The sequence below is a fragment of the Triturus cristatus genome, chromosome 2_2, assembly GCF_964204655.1.
Source record: "Triturus cristatus chromosome 2_2, aTriCri1.1, whole genome shotgun sequence".
NCBI lineage: Eukaryota > Metazoa > Chordata > Amphibia > Caudata > Salamandridae > Triturus > Triturus cristatus.
In genome coordinates, this window is record NC_140582.1 from 1,019,099,029 (window position 1) to 1,019,111,476 (window position 12,448).

Genomic DNA, 12,448 nt, shown 5'->3' on the forward strand with positions numbered 1-12,448 from the left:
ATCATGGTATTAAGTTTTAAATTCTGAGTTTGTGTTTCTCCTTATCAATCACTATTAAACTATACTGCCTACTAATATGGTTGTCATGTGACTCCTACACCTTGTAGTCCTTTGTATTATGTAACATTTCCCATACAGTGATTTACACACGTAAAATTGATTGTCTCTGTGTATATTGCTGACAACAGAAAATCCATGGCTCGGAAACAAATGGCTTGTGCCTCCACTTTTAAGCATATTTGGGACATTCTGTGATTAGAAACATATCCCACTTTGTGAATTTTCTTTTAATGTCAATAACTCATATTATTCGTTAAATAATCATGTGTATCCATTGGTTGAATTACATAGCATAATAAGCTGTAACTGGTCAGTGAAATGCCAAACAAATACTAAAGATTGGGATGTTTTGCAATCCTGGCCACACCTCTAACTCCGCCCACTTATCCAATCATCAGGTTATTCCCGCCTTCTGATTCTCCACCCACAGTTCCCCTACTTTTTTTCCCCCACTTCGACCACTGATCTGGATGCAATGACAGAAGAAGCAAAATATCAGTTGGGTGGCACACTATTCTAAGCACAGATTTTTCGCTTAATTGCTTTTAAGCCATGCCCTTAATTGCATCGGTCACGCCCCTTTGATAAACCCCCCTAGTTTTTTCATTCAACTTAAAGCCCGGGTCTACACGCGCGGTCAGGTTCTTGGCGCACATAGCCTTGGCTGCAGCGCACAGAGACCTTACTCTGCCGCACATAGAGGAAACAAATTAGAGGGAACATTGGTTGGGAGGGTTGGATATCTGGTGTCAGGGAGGTATGTGACATGTGAAATTATTTCAGGACAACACATTCATCAACTGCCCTGAAGCAACTGACACAGAACTACCAACACTAAGAATTCCATACCATCACATTCTGAACATCATGTTCCATAAAGAGACATCAAACTCCTCCCCTCCAAACAACATAAATATAACATCTCGGTACTGTATAACTTAAATATAACGGACTCCATAAATCTTAACCCAGAATAAATTACATGGATCATGCCTACATTTTAACGTAAAGTTAAAGTGCGCATGCTCTATTTAGTGAGTAACATACTCTTGGAAATATCTCGGCCAATAACACTTACTTTGACTCACTCTAGTGATCATGCCTTTGTTCACGGGTTAGTTCTTTCTTTCATTCTGGCTGCACCTCACATACGCATTTTGACTATCTTATTTCTGGGAGTCAAGAAGGGCAACTCGACTTTTGTTCCAGATCCTTCCATCCGCTGGTTTTTACAGCATTATGGAATACCCTGCTGACTCGTTGGGCTTTCGTAAACTTCGACCACATTGCCCAAACAACAGGTGCTCTTATTGTAACCCACTCACCAATTTTGACTTCAACATCCTTTACATTTCTCCTCACGTCAAAATGTCTCTTCCATCCTCGTGAGTCGTGACCAGTGTGGATTTCAAAAATAAACTTCAGATGAGGCTGACTGAGAGGTAAGGGTTCAGCTTTATTTGAGGACACCTCAACCATCAACTGCCCTGAAGCAACTGACACAGAACTACCAAAAATAACATGCCATCCAATCACATTCCAAACATCATGTTCCATAATGGACCTTACATGTCAGAGACCTCACACTACGCACTGTTCTGGGACTATCTCCTCTGAGGGAGGGTCAATTTCACCTCCGGGCTGTCTTCTGTGGACTCCATGTTAGGTAGGTCACAGCCTGAGTTCACTTGCTGTTTCCTAAAATGGGAAATGTTCTGAGTGACGGTTTCTGCTCATCACTGGGCAGTTATCATGGTACCTTTAAAGGCTTTGACAGTCCAGGGGTCTGCTTCAAAAGGTAAACGGAATTCCCCTCCGGGGTGTCGATCCCGTACAAGCACATGATCTCCAGGTCAAATATCATGCTGTCTAGCACGCCTCTTACCAGAGGCATACTCATTGTTGCTTGCCCGCCAAGAGCCAGAGCGATTCAGTGGCTACGGATGCTCGGTCCACAGTGAGTGAGGAGGGATGGTGTCTTGGATCGCTCGGCCTAGGCATAGTCGAGTAAGGGCTATCCTGGTGGCGGAGTGTGGGGTCACACGATACTCCTGCAGAAATGAGTACAAGACACTCTCCACATTTATGCCTTCTGCAGTCACTATTCGAATGACTTTGGTCACAGTTCTTACAACCTTTCTACTTTGCCAGTTGCCTGAGGCCATCTTTGAGATACATCGGTGTCTTGTGTTGCGGGATCAAATATACTCGGCCCACTCTTGACTAATGAAAGGTGGTACACTGTCTCTGTGGATTTCTCCAATCACTCCATGAGTAGCCATGACTTTTTCTACCTTCTGTATAACTTCGGACACTGAGGTGAAGGCCACGATTTCAACTTCGGGGTAGCAGGAGAAGTCATCTATGATGATGAGTATGTGTGCCCTATCAGGGGGATTGATGAAATGTGCCATCGGCCTGCTGGTCCTGCTTCTGTGATGACCGGGGCAGGCGGCTCATGCCAATTAGCAGCTTGGCAGGTGGTGCAGTCGCTGACAGCTATTTCCAAACGGTGATCTAGGCAGGGAAACCAGACTTTATTTTGGAGCCTGCTTTTGCTGTTTTCACTACTCCTTGGTGTGCCCCATGAGCTAGCTGAATTGCTTGTTGTCAGAGATTGCTGGCAGGACTAGGCATGGTCCTCGCATAAAGCAACCTTCCTCTGTCACAGAGAGCTCTTGTCAAACTTGGTAGACGCCTTGTTGTAGCATCAGTCTTGTGTTTTCCGTAAGGCTGACTGAGTGGCATTGTGAAGCTTTCCAGTCACTGGCCCAAACTGCTTTGAAGGCTATCTGTAGGCAATCGTCTTGTTCTGTGGCCACCACAATGTCAAACAGGGACATAGGTAGCGTCTTGGATCTCTCTACCACTAGCTGGACCTATTCCTTGGTGTCTTGAGCTTCATTTGTTTCTGTCGGGGCTGCCAACCGAGCATGTCATGACAGAAAATCCTCTGGGTTGCAGGTGTCTGGTCTGTACACCACTGTGAAGTTGAACTCTTGCAGCTGCTGTATGTATTTTAAGATCCTTAGGGGTGGTTTGGATGCTGATCCTTTAAAGTGGAGGATTAACAGCTTGTGGTCTGTGTATACTGTGAAAGGATGGCCATACAATTATGCATAGAAATACCTTCTCTCTCTATTTGTGAGTATTGCTGCTTCATGGGTGTCAGAGTTCTGCTTGCTTAGGCAATGTGGACTTACTCCCCACAGCTCTGACGTTGGGACAGTCCCACCCTCAATCCAGTGTGGATACCGTCCACAGCCAGTTCGGACTCTTTCTGTGAGTCAAAGTATGCCAGGACTGTCCTGGCAGACAGTGCTTCTTTGTTATTGCAGAAGGCTTCCTCATTGCACCACACACAGGGGCTGGATGTTTTTGTTAGCTCACGGAGGGGAGCAGTGAGGTCTGTAGATCTGCATGAACTGGCCACAATATGTCACCATGCCCAGAAAGCTCCAAACTCCGGACACCAAGGTGGGAGTATAGACATCCTGAATGTCTTTCACTTTTGCTGGATCGAGTATGATGCCTTGTTCCGGGAAGTGGTAGCCAAAAAAAGAAATGCTTTTTTGTGGGAATTTGCACTTTTCACGATGCAACGTCAGGCTTCACTCCTTTAGCCATGTGAATACTGCACAGAGGAGAGTGAGGTGACTGTCAAGGTTCGGCGCTTGTACCAAGATGTCGTAACTCATATTGAGGACAGGCCAGCACTTCCTTTATGATGGTCTGAAAAACTTCTGCAGCACTTGAGATGCCAAAGTTCAGCCGGGTATACCTCCTGAGGCCAACGTGGGTTGATAATCCAGTTATGGGATTTGAGTTTGGATGTAGGAATATTTGGTGGTACCCTGACCTGAGGTCCAACTTTGTAAACCACTTCGACCCTACAAGTTTTTCTATGATGGTGTCTATTATGGGCGTAAGTGACACTCTCGTTTGATGGCCACATTTGACACCCTCATGTCCACACAGATCCGCACAGCATATGTTTTTTTTTCTTTTTTGCAACTACAATGTGGGACACCGAAGGCATAGGGCCAACTACTCTTTCAATGATGCCAGCCTCTTCAGGGTGCATGAATTCTTGCTCCACCTTGTGGCGAAGGTGAAACGCCACCAGTTGGTGGAGAAGCGCCACAGGTTCGATTGATTTGTTGATTTGGAGTTGGACTGCCTGAACTTTGAGGCATCTGGTGCCATCAAATAGCATTGCAAACTCTTGCATTAGTTTGTCAATGTCATTGGTATGGACGCTGAATGGGAACTGCACCAGCTTAAATTCCTGGGCAGTTTGACAACTTAGTAGGAATCTGTTGCCTTCATGAGATACATAGATCTTGGCTATCGTGGTCTTCTATGTTGGTGTGAAAAACACCTACAAGACTCAGGGGTGAACTGTTGACTTTGGTGGAACATAGCTTGGTCGGGGTAGGCAGCTCGTGATACAAATCAGTTACCACGCAATTGATTGTGGAACTCATATCAATTTGGGCAGTTATGGGGTGGTTCTGTATTTTGACGTTGCACTTGGGGGTGATGTGAGTAGAAAAGTACTATGGCTACACTGTGTGCACCACGTCAATGGTTTCCTGTTTATCGGCGTCCATATTCCTCTCTTCCACTGTCTCTGAGTGGGTATCAACTGTGCGCACAGTATGTTTTATCTGTGAGCTGGACTGCCTAGGAGTTAAATGACAGACCTTGGAGAAATGGGTCCGTTTCTGTTGTGAGGTCTCACAAGATGAGGATGACTGGGGTGGTGAGGCAGGAGCACGGTGGATACAAACTCACCGGTGGTGTGGGCAGGCTGCTCAGTGGCCGCAGACAGCAGGTGTCTGGGTACTGAGGCCCTCTGGAACCCCAGGCATAAGGAGGAAAAGCCAGATGAGGATTGGGGCCTGAAGGGCAGCTCCTTCTTTGAATGGGGGCAGCACGGGCCCACAGTTGTGGCAGCCTCTGGGCGGGGAGCAGAGTCATCAGGGGCCAATGCAGCTGAGGCAACAAGGCGGTAGCATGCGATCGTCACCAGATAACCCACCAAATCTCCGCGTGAAAATCAACGCCACGCCGCATAAACGCGATACGCGAATGCAAAAAAATGCGGTGAGGCCAACCGCATTACAAAAAGTAGCGATAACCAGCCACAGGCCTGCAAATCCCATGCGTCTGGCGGAACAATGCACCATAAAAACCACCGAAAAAATACACCAGAAACAATACAAAGCGCGTAGCAACATGGATGCACCCTGACACAGCGCAGGGGCCAACTCGAACCCCACAACACCCACAGACTACCAGCAAGGAACAACGGGTCGGGGAAGGCCACAGAGAAGAGGGAGAGGGAGACGGGGTGCAGACCGCAGGAAAACAAGACCAGCGTCACGGAGGTGACAGAACACTACCATCAACTGACCCACTAGCAGACCACCTGGATTGCAGTCGGAGTGCCCAGGAGGCCAACAGGCGCCGGCATGACGTGACTACCTAAACCAGGCACAAATCCACTGCCAACAGGAAGGCAGCAACAGTGACAGGAGGTAGCAGTCCAGCGCCACCGGAGGAGCTGAAGGAAACCCAGGCCACAGTCATCAGTGTGGAGACGGTGCAAGGAGTAGGGAGTACGGACACAGCTCGAGAGGACCTGACACAACATCAACAGGGAGTGCAACAAACAGGGACTGGGGGGGCAGGGGGAGTGGGCACAATGGCATACATGCACAACGAGGTGCACAATCACCCAGGTCCATGGGCCCGATCCCCTTGGCACACTGCAGCACACACACATACCACAAACAGCACACCCACATTGATGACAGAGGAATAACGTGCATAGCCGACACTGCAGAACAGAGGACACAACTGGCTCCGCACATGCACAGAAACATACCTACTACATCTGACGGAGCCGGAAACTGTGAAATGGAAATGTTTGCATACGACATCACATCCATCATGAAGACCAAATGTACACTGTCCTACAGAAGAATCCAGCACCCCCAAACAATGTACATTGCCATACAGTCTGCTTGCAAGCCTGCACAATGCGCCAACATATATGTCAATGCAAAGTCAATACGCACCTCCCCTTCACATTGCAGAGGGGCACACGACACCTTCAACAGAGCACAGAATACAACACATCAGTGATGCCGGAGAGGACAACCACACCGTCGACACCAACGCCCTACAACAGCACATGGATATCCCATGCAACCCCCCACCAGGACCCGGACAACCAAGCTACTCAGAGGAGAACACTCAGCCTGCAACAGGCCACACAGCAGGAATCACCCGCAAGCACAGCTGGCTCACGACACTTCACCCACCCCCACATCGCACCCCAATGCCATGTGCCTGCACACCAAAAGGAGGTGGCCCAACAGCTGTGTGTGGGGGTCGAACCCATGGAATGCGAACCAGGACACATACGTAGGTATCCTTCACCCTTCAGGGGCCACCAACACCCCACTAAGGAGACCCACACTGACATAGACACATGCAGTTGCACATTCACAGCACAGAACGACGGGCAGGGGCGTTCAAATTGCAGTCCTACACCCATGTTGGCTCTGCGTACGACGGCACTGGCCACTCCCCTTACTAATTGAGTGGGTGACGACAAAGCTACATGTCCAAGCTCTGTCTGCATCCGATGTACACAGCACAATGTAATGGCGTCGGGCCCAGGGCCCTCATGCATACAACAAGACCTTACCACCCATGCTGATCAGACGTGTCACATTTGCTATACTTGCTCTTTGTGTGACACTAGGATTTTTCACAATTCCTATCCTTGCAATGATGTAACATTGATGGCAGTACCCCCACTTTGAAAACTGTTCGAGCACCACTGGTTTGAAATATGCTTCTGTGCCCTGCTCTCAGAATTCCTCATCCATTTCTTAAACAAGAGCCATCTACAAACAAAGTACAGTCTTGCTCTTCAAGAGGGAAACTTCCAGGCAATCATGGTCAACCCTGTCATCATTTTCAGCAGCAAGTATAACCTGTTTATAACGAGTACGCCTGCCTTTTGTCATGTGTTGCATTTGAGTACGAGTCAACAGGATTTCAACCAAATGGGGGTCCATCACTGTAAGCGGGTAACACATGACGAAACCTTGACATTGCCGAATGCCGACACCAACTGAAGCACCTTCAGGTAACCTGGCAACGCTGCCAGAGAAATAGGCGACAGGGCGTCTAGATTCTCAGTGGATCTGTGTTGAAACAGCAGGGCACACCCTTCGTGTTATTAGCAGTATAGGACAAAATCCTTGTAATAACTAGGCATTCCTAGAGTCAGGGCATGACAGGGACTTTCTCTGAGTTCAAAGAAGGCAGTCATACATTTGTTGTACCAAGATCAGACACATCTTTGTGTGTAAGCTTTTATATAGCCTTTTCCGCTAGGGAAACATTGGGAATCCACTGACAATAGCAGTCCACCATCCCCAGAAATATCCTGACTTCTCTTTCTGTGGTTCGAGGGTTCATATTCAGAACTGTAGAGATTTTCTCTTGGAACACTTTTCTGTTTCTTTGGCCCTTCCAATTCAGTCCATTCTGCCCACTTCCAACATGGTAGAACTCCTCTCTTGGCACGCAACGCTCCCTAGCCCAACCCAGAGGTGTGGCTACCAAGCTGGCTGCATGCATTCCCCTGGAAAATGGGCTTGGCAACTGGTTTCCCTTCCGATTCCCTAGAAGCAGCCTGGTTTCCTAAACAATAGAGCAGACCTTCTCCCAAGTGTTTCTCATTTGCCATTCAAATGCGACTCTTCCTTTGAAGCCTGCCTTTTGGGACAACACCTGTGTGGCTTTCTGCAGAAGTGAGGTAGCACCTCTCTTCAGTGCATGCCCCCTTTGTAGTCCTTCCTGGGAGTCATTAGAACATCTCCACAGGAGGTCAGAAAGCTGTCTCAGAGACAAGGCCCCATGTGCAACCGTAAAGGGCACCGGAGATGAACAAAGTGGCAACTTTGTTAAAGTTGTACACTGCAACAAGTTACAGTACATTCAATTTGGGGAATATCACCTTGGAGTATCGACTTTGTTTGTACCATTCAGGAGTTAGCACAACTGAGGGGTCAGCGGCATTCCTGTATTCGCCAATTGGGCGTCAAAGTCTTTCCACAGTAAAAACAAAAGTTTTGAGTTTTTACTGCCAGTACATGTAAGATCCATATTATACCCATGAAATATGCTCCCCCCCACCTTAGGGCTTGGTAGGCCTGCCATAGGGGTGACTTGCACATATTAGAGGGGGAAGCTTGCCTTTGCCACTGTTTTTAATGGCAAAGTCAGTCTAGCAGTTTACAACTGCACATCCAGTCTACAATGACAGACTGGGAGACTTGTTTTACCAGGGTGTCACAACCAGTGCTGCCATCCCTAGGGTGACCATCTAACTTACATGCCCTTGGTACCCTGCGTACCCTATTTTAGGAACTTATAAGTAAGTAAGCTTATGCCAATTAGGTGTAAGCAAATTCAGCATGCGCGTTTTAAGGTCAGGGCACTGCCACAGATGTCAAGTTAGCAGGCATCAGTGCACTCTCAGAGTTGGAAAACCAGCAGCATCAGTCCAAAAAACTGGGGGTGACCTTACAATTGAAGCATTTCCTTAGGCTCTATTGAAAAGTATGCTTAGATTCATTGGAATCTTGGGTAGTCCTTGATATCTTCAATCAGTCAATCTCTTTCTGTGGAACCTTAGTTTTAAAAAAAGGCAATCCCTTGGTTGTACTTTCCGTCACAACCGAAGAAGTCACATGAGTTTGAGCAATGCTTGGTGGCTCATCAGTCGGCTACTGCACTGATACCTTGTTCTCTGCCCACAGGTCGCTAGGGACTACAATATCAAAAAAGGTATTCAAATCTTCCCATAGCACTTTCAAAATCTTCATAAACCTCTCACGAATCTATGACGTTATTCCTCAGCCTTTTTCCCTGCAGGGAATCACAACGCAGTCGTTACAACGTCCGCGTTGTGATTCTGCATACCATTACTCCGCAAGTCGGAACAACGCCTTGCGGAAGGGGGGCGCTGGATGTTGGAATAGTATAATTTACTATTCCAACTCCAGTCTGTGCGGACACTAGGGAAGGTGTTGGATTTTAAATCCAAGACCTCCCCGCCCCTCCGCAAGATGTGGTTCCGACTTGCGGAGTAATGGTATGAGGAATCACAACGCGGTCGTTGTAACAACCGTGTTGTGATTCCCTGTGTTGAAAACGTTTCGGGGTAAACGTTGTTTACCACCTCTCACCTTGCTTGATTTTCTCTCAGTTCCAGAAACTGATTTGAAAAGATCACCAAACTCCAAAGCACATGCAAATATCTACCCCCGTTCACCTCCCTCAGTGGCTAAGGTTTGTGGAAATATGGATTATTTATGATCAGTTATGTCCCCTATCTTGGACCCCAACGGTTTCATGTATAAATCACAAGTACATGTATGTTCCCTCCAGTTCCAGTTATGAAGACGCAAACACATGTGCGTCCACCGTCAACATGTCCTCTTTCAGACCCGCCATGAATGGGCCGGATATTCTATTCCTAAGTATGAAAGGCCACCGGCTTTATATGGTTCATTTATCCCATTTTACAGTCCAGGCGAGTAGGCCCTGATTCTGCCATCAAGCCTTTTCCTGCCTTCTGCCTCTGAAAGCTCCAGTCTGAGCTCGCATCTGTATCCATGAACTTTGTCCTACTCCCTGCGCGGCTAACGGTGCCTGACTCGGCCTGTCGGCCTATCTGCCTGCCAAAAACTGTATTTCACCTTCAAGATTATCTGCTCTGCTCCGCTCCCCATCCAATGCATTCCTGTCTAGTAGTTTAAGTAAACATTCTTCCAGCTACCGAGCAAAGGGCCCGGCTTCTCTGTCTTTATGCAAGTAATTCATAGCCCTGTTACTATGGAAGATTTCTGCCCTTGCATCTCATGTAGACACTTAGACGCTTGTACACGCACTCACAGTCAGTATAGAATAGATTTTGTTCGAGAGACCTTTCCTTTTGGATAACATAGTTCTTTAAACATAGGATGTTAGATATGATTTGGGATTAGGTTGACATAACCCCAGACTTCTGTCTCCACATGTAGAGCTAAATGTCAAGTCCCCTTCACCCCCTAGTTGCACGTCAATCACACGTCATGCTGCTGCGCGCGCATCTCTGCCAAGTATTTCTGCTGACATTGCGAAATTCTTTCATGGAACCACCCATTTGTGACATCATACCTAATGACGTTCTTTAGTTACGCCTAGTTACACCCATTTTAGTTACGCATGTATGTTTTTATCTCTGTCATCAACTGTTACGCCTCCTGCATCTGTTTCACTATAATGCCTCTTCTATAAATATGATTATCTGTCAATAAAGTATTGTCCTTCACTTCCTGAACCTTCGTGGTGATGGAATATGGAGTCCTCAATTCGAATTGATTTTGGAATAAAGCCCGTTCCGAACCTCTAATACCACGGATTCTGCCTCTTATTTTTCTGAGCTATTATTATAGATTTTCCGCATCAAATTAAGTACCGGTAATTAAATTATTTACCACATATATGGCGCCCGAACAGGGACACTTTCTCATCTCACGCGCCGGAGGTGCGTTGCAGGCCCGGTCTCCTGCCACAGCTGGACGGACAACAACGCGTACCCACAGGATTTCCTGTATCTCCCTCCTGCCGAGCGGGGGTAACTGAGGCTGCGATCAACACCCAGACGAGGCGGTGAGAAGTGCGAAGTATCCCGACCAGAGCCTAGCTGAGAGAGCAAGATCCGAGGTATACAGAGGCCCACCAGTTTCCGAGGTTCCGAAGTTTCGAGTCGAGTCCAGTCCGGTTCAAGTCCAGTTCAGTTCAGTTCCGAGGCCTTCCGTTCCGAGCTACCCGGTGAGTACCATTGCCGGGGAGGCGTTCTGACGTGCACATAGGTTGTGCCGGTCAAGACGGGTTTGGGTACACAAATCTGGTCTGCACTGTTTCAGCAGTGTATCTGTACTGTTTAGCAGTATATCAAGTATGTCTAGTATATAATTCAGAATTACCTAGTTAGTGCCGAGTATTATGCTTAGTGACTAGTTCCCTAAATGGCCATCATTGTTGTTCATTAAATGTTAAATGTTAAAATGTTTTAAATATGTTCTGCATATTGTGGTGTGAATGACTGTTCATTATTGTGTTTGGTTGTATTAACGTGTTCAAAATTAGGTATCAGATCAGTTCTAAATATGCCGCTCTTTTCGAGATTAAGACAGATCAAAACCAGAAAAGGGGTACTCGAAGAAGCTGTTCCCATTCCTCCTAGGGACACTCCAGGGTACTTCATGTATCATAAACATGGCCTAGACGCCATATTATTTCTTGATTTATGGGTAGACTACACCAAGGAATTACCAGAAAGTCAGAGGTGGCCCGCAGCTGGGACCTGGGATGCAGATTGCATCATGAAAGTAGAGGAAGAATTATGGAAAAAGAAAGCTAGACAGTCACAGAAAGATGCCATTGAATTATGGCGTAAAGAATCATATAGACGTACAGAAAAAGCACTCAGACAGGAAGAGAAAAGTAAGGAGAACTCAAATAAAGTCCGAGAAAATCTATTAATTGAAGAAGGTACTCGAGTAAAATCAGAACAAGTAGACAGACAAAGAAATGCCCTTATGAATGGTATGTATCCTCTTCTGGCCGAAGGGTTACCTAAGGCTACTCCGGAGATACCAAAAGACTTGCCACCTCCATTGTTTCCGATAAAAGCACATCCCAAAGGGCATCCCAGAACCGCAGAAGATGTTTTCCTTTCCTCTTATTTAGACGACGCAGCTCCCGAGTATGCTAATACTGCGCCACATAGACCGCCTGCCGAGGGGGTTCAACGCCAAGACCCTCCGTCTGTACCTCCGCAACAACAAACTCCGACACAAGTTCCGGCAAGCACATCTGTTTCTACAGCTGTACCCACACCTATGGTTGCTATATCACGTTCAACGAATCCTTTCACATCCAGCACCCCAGGCGGTGCTACAGGAGGTACAGCAAACATTTTTTCCACGCCACCCAGAGTAAATAAACTTTCCTTTCAAGAATTAGCCCACCAACGTACGCCCAAACTAGTAACTCCCGACATGCTTAAGGAACTTCTAATAGATTGTAGATATGACCCTGTGCCCGGCAAAGAGGAAGAAATGCTGCTGGCATCATTACGTATCCGACGATCTGCAATATATTTAGGGAGGCTACCAGGAATGACTACACATTTAGAAAATATATATCACTTTGTCCAGTCAGGACGAGATTCTGAAAGTATTAATAGAGCCATGGAGTACCAGAAAGTAGAAATACAGGGGGAACTGTTACGCTTCCTCATAAATTG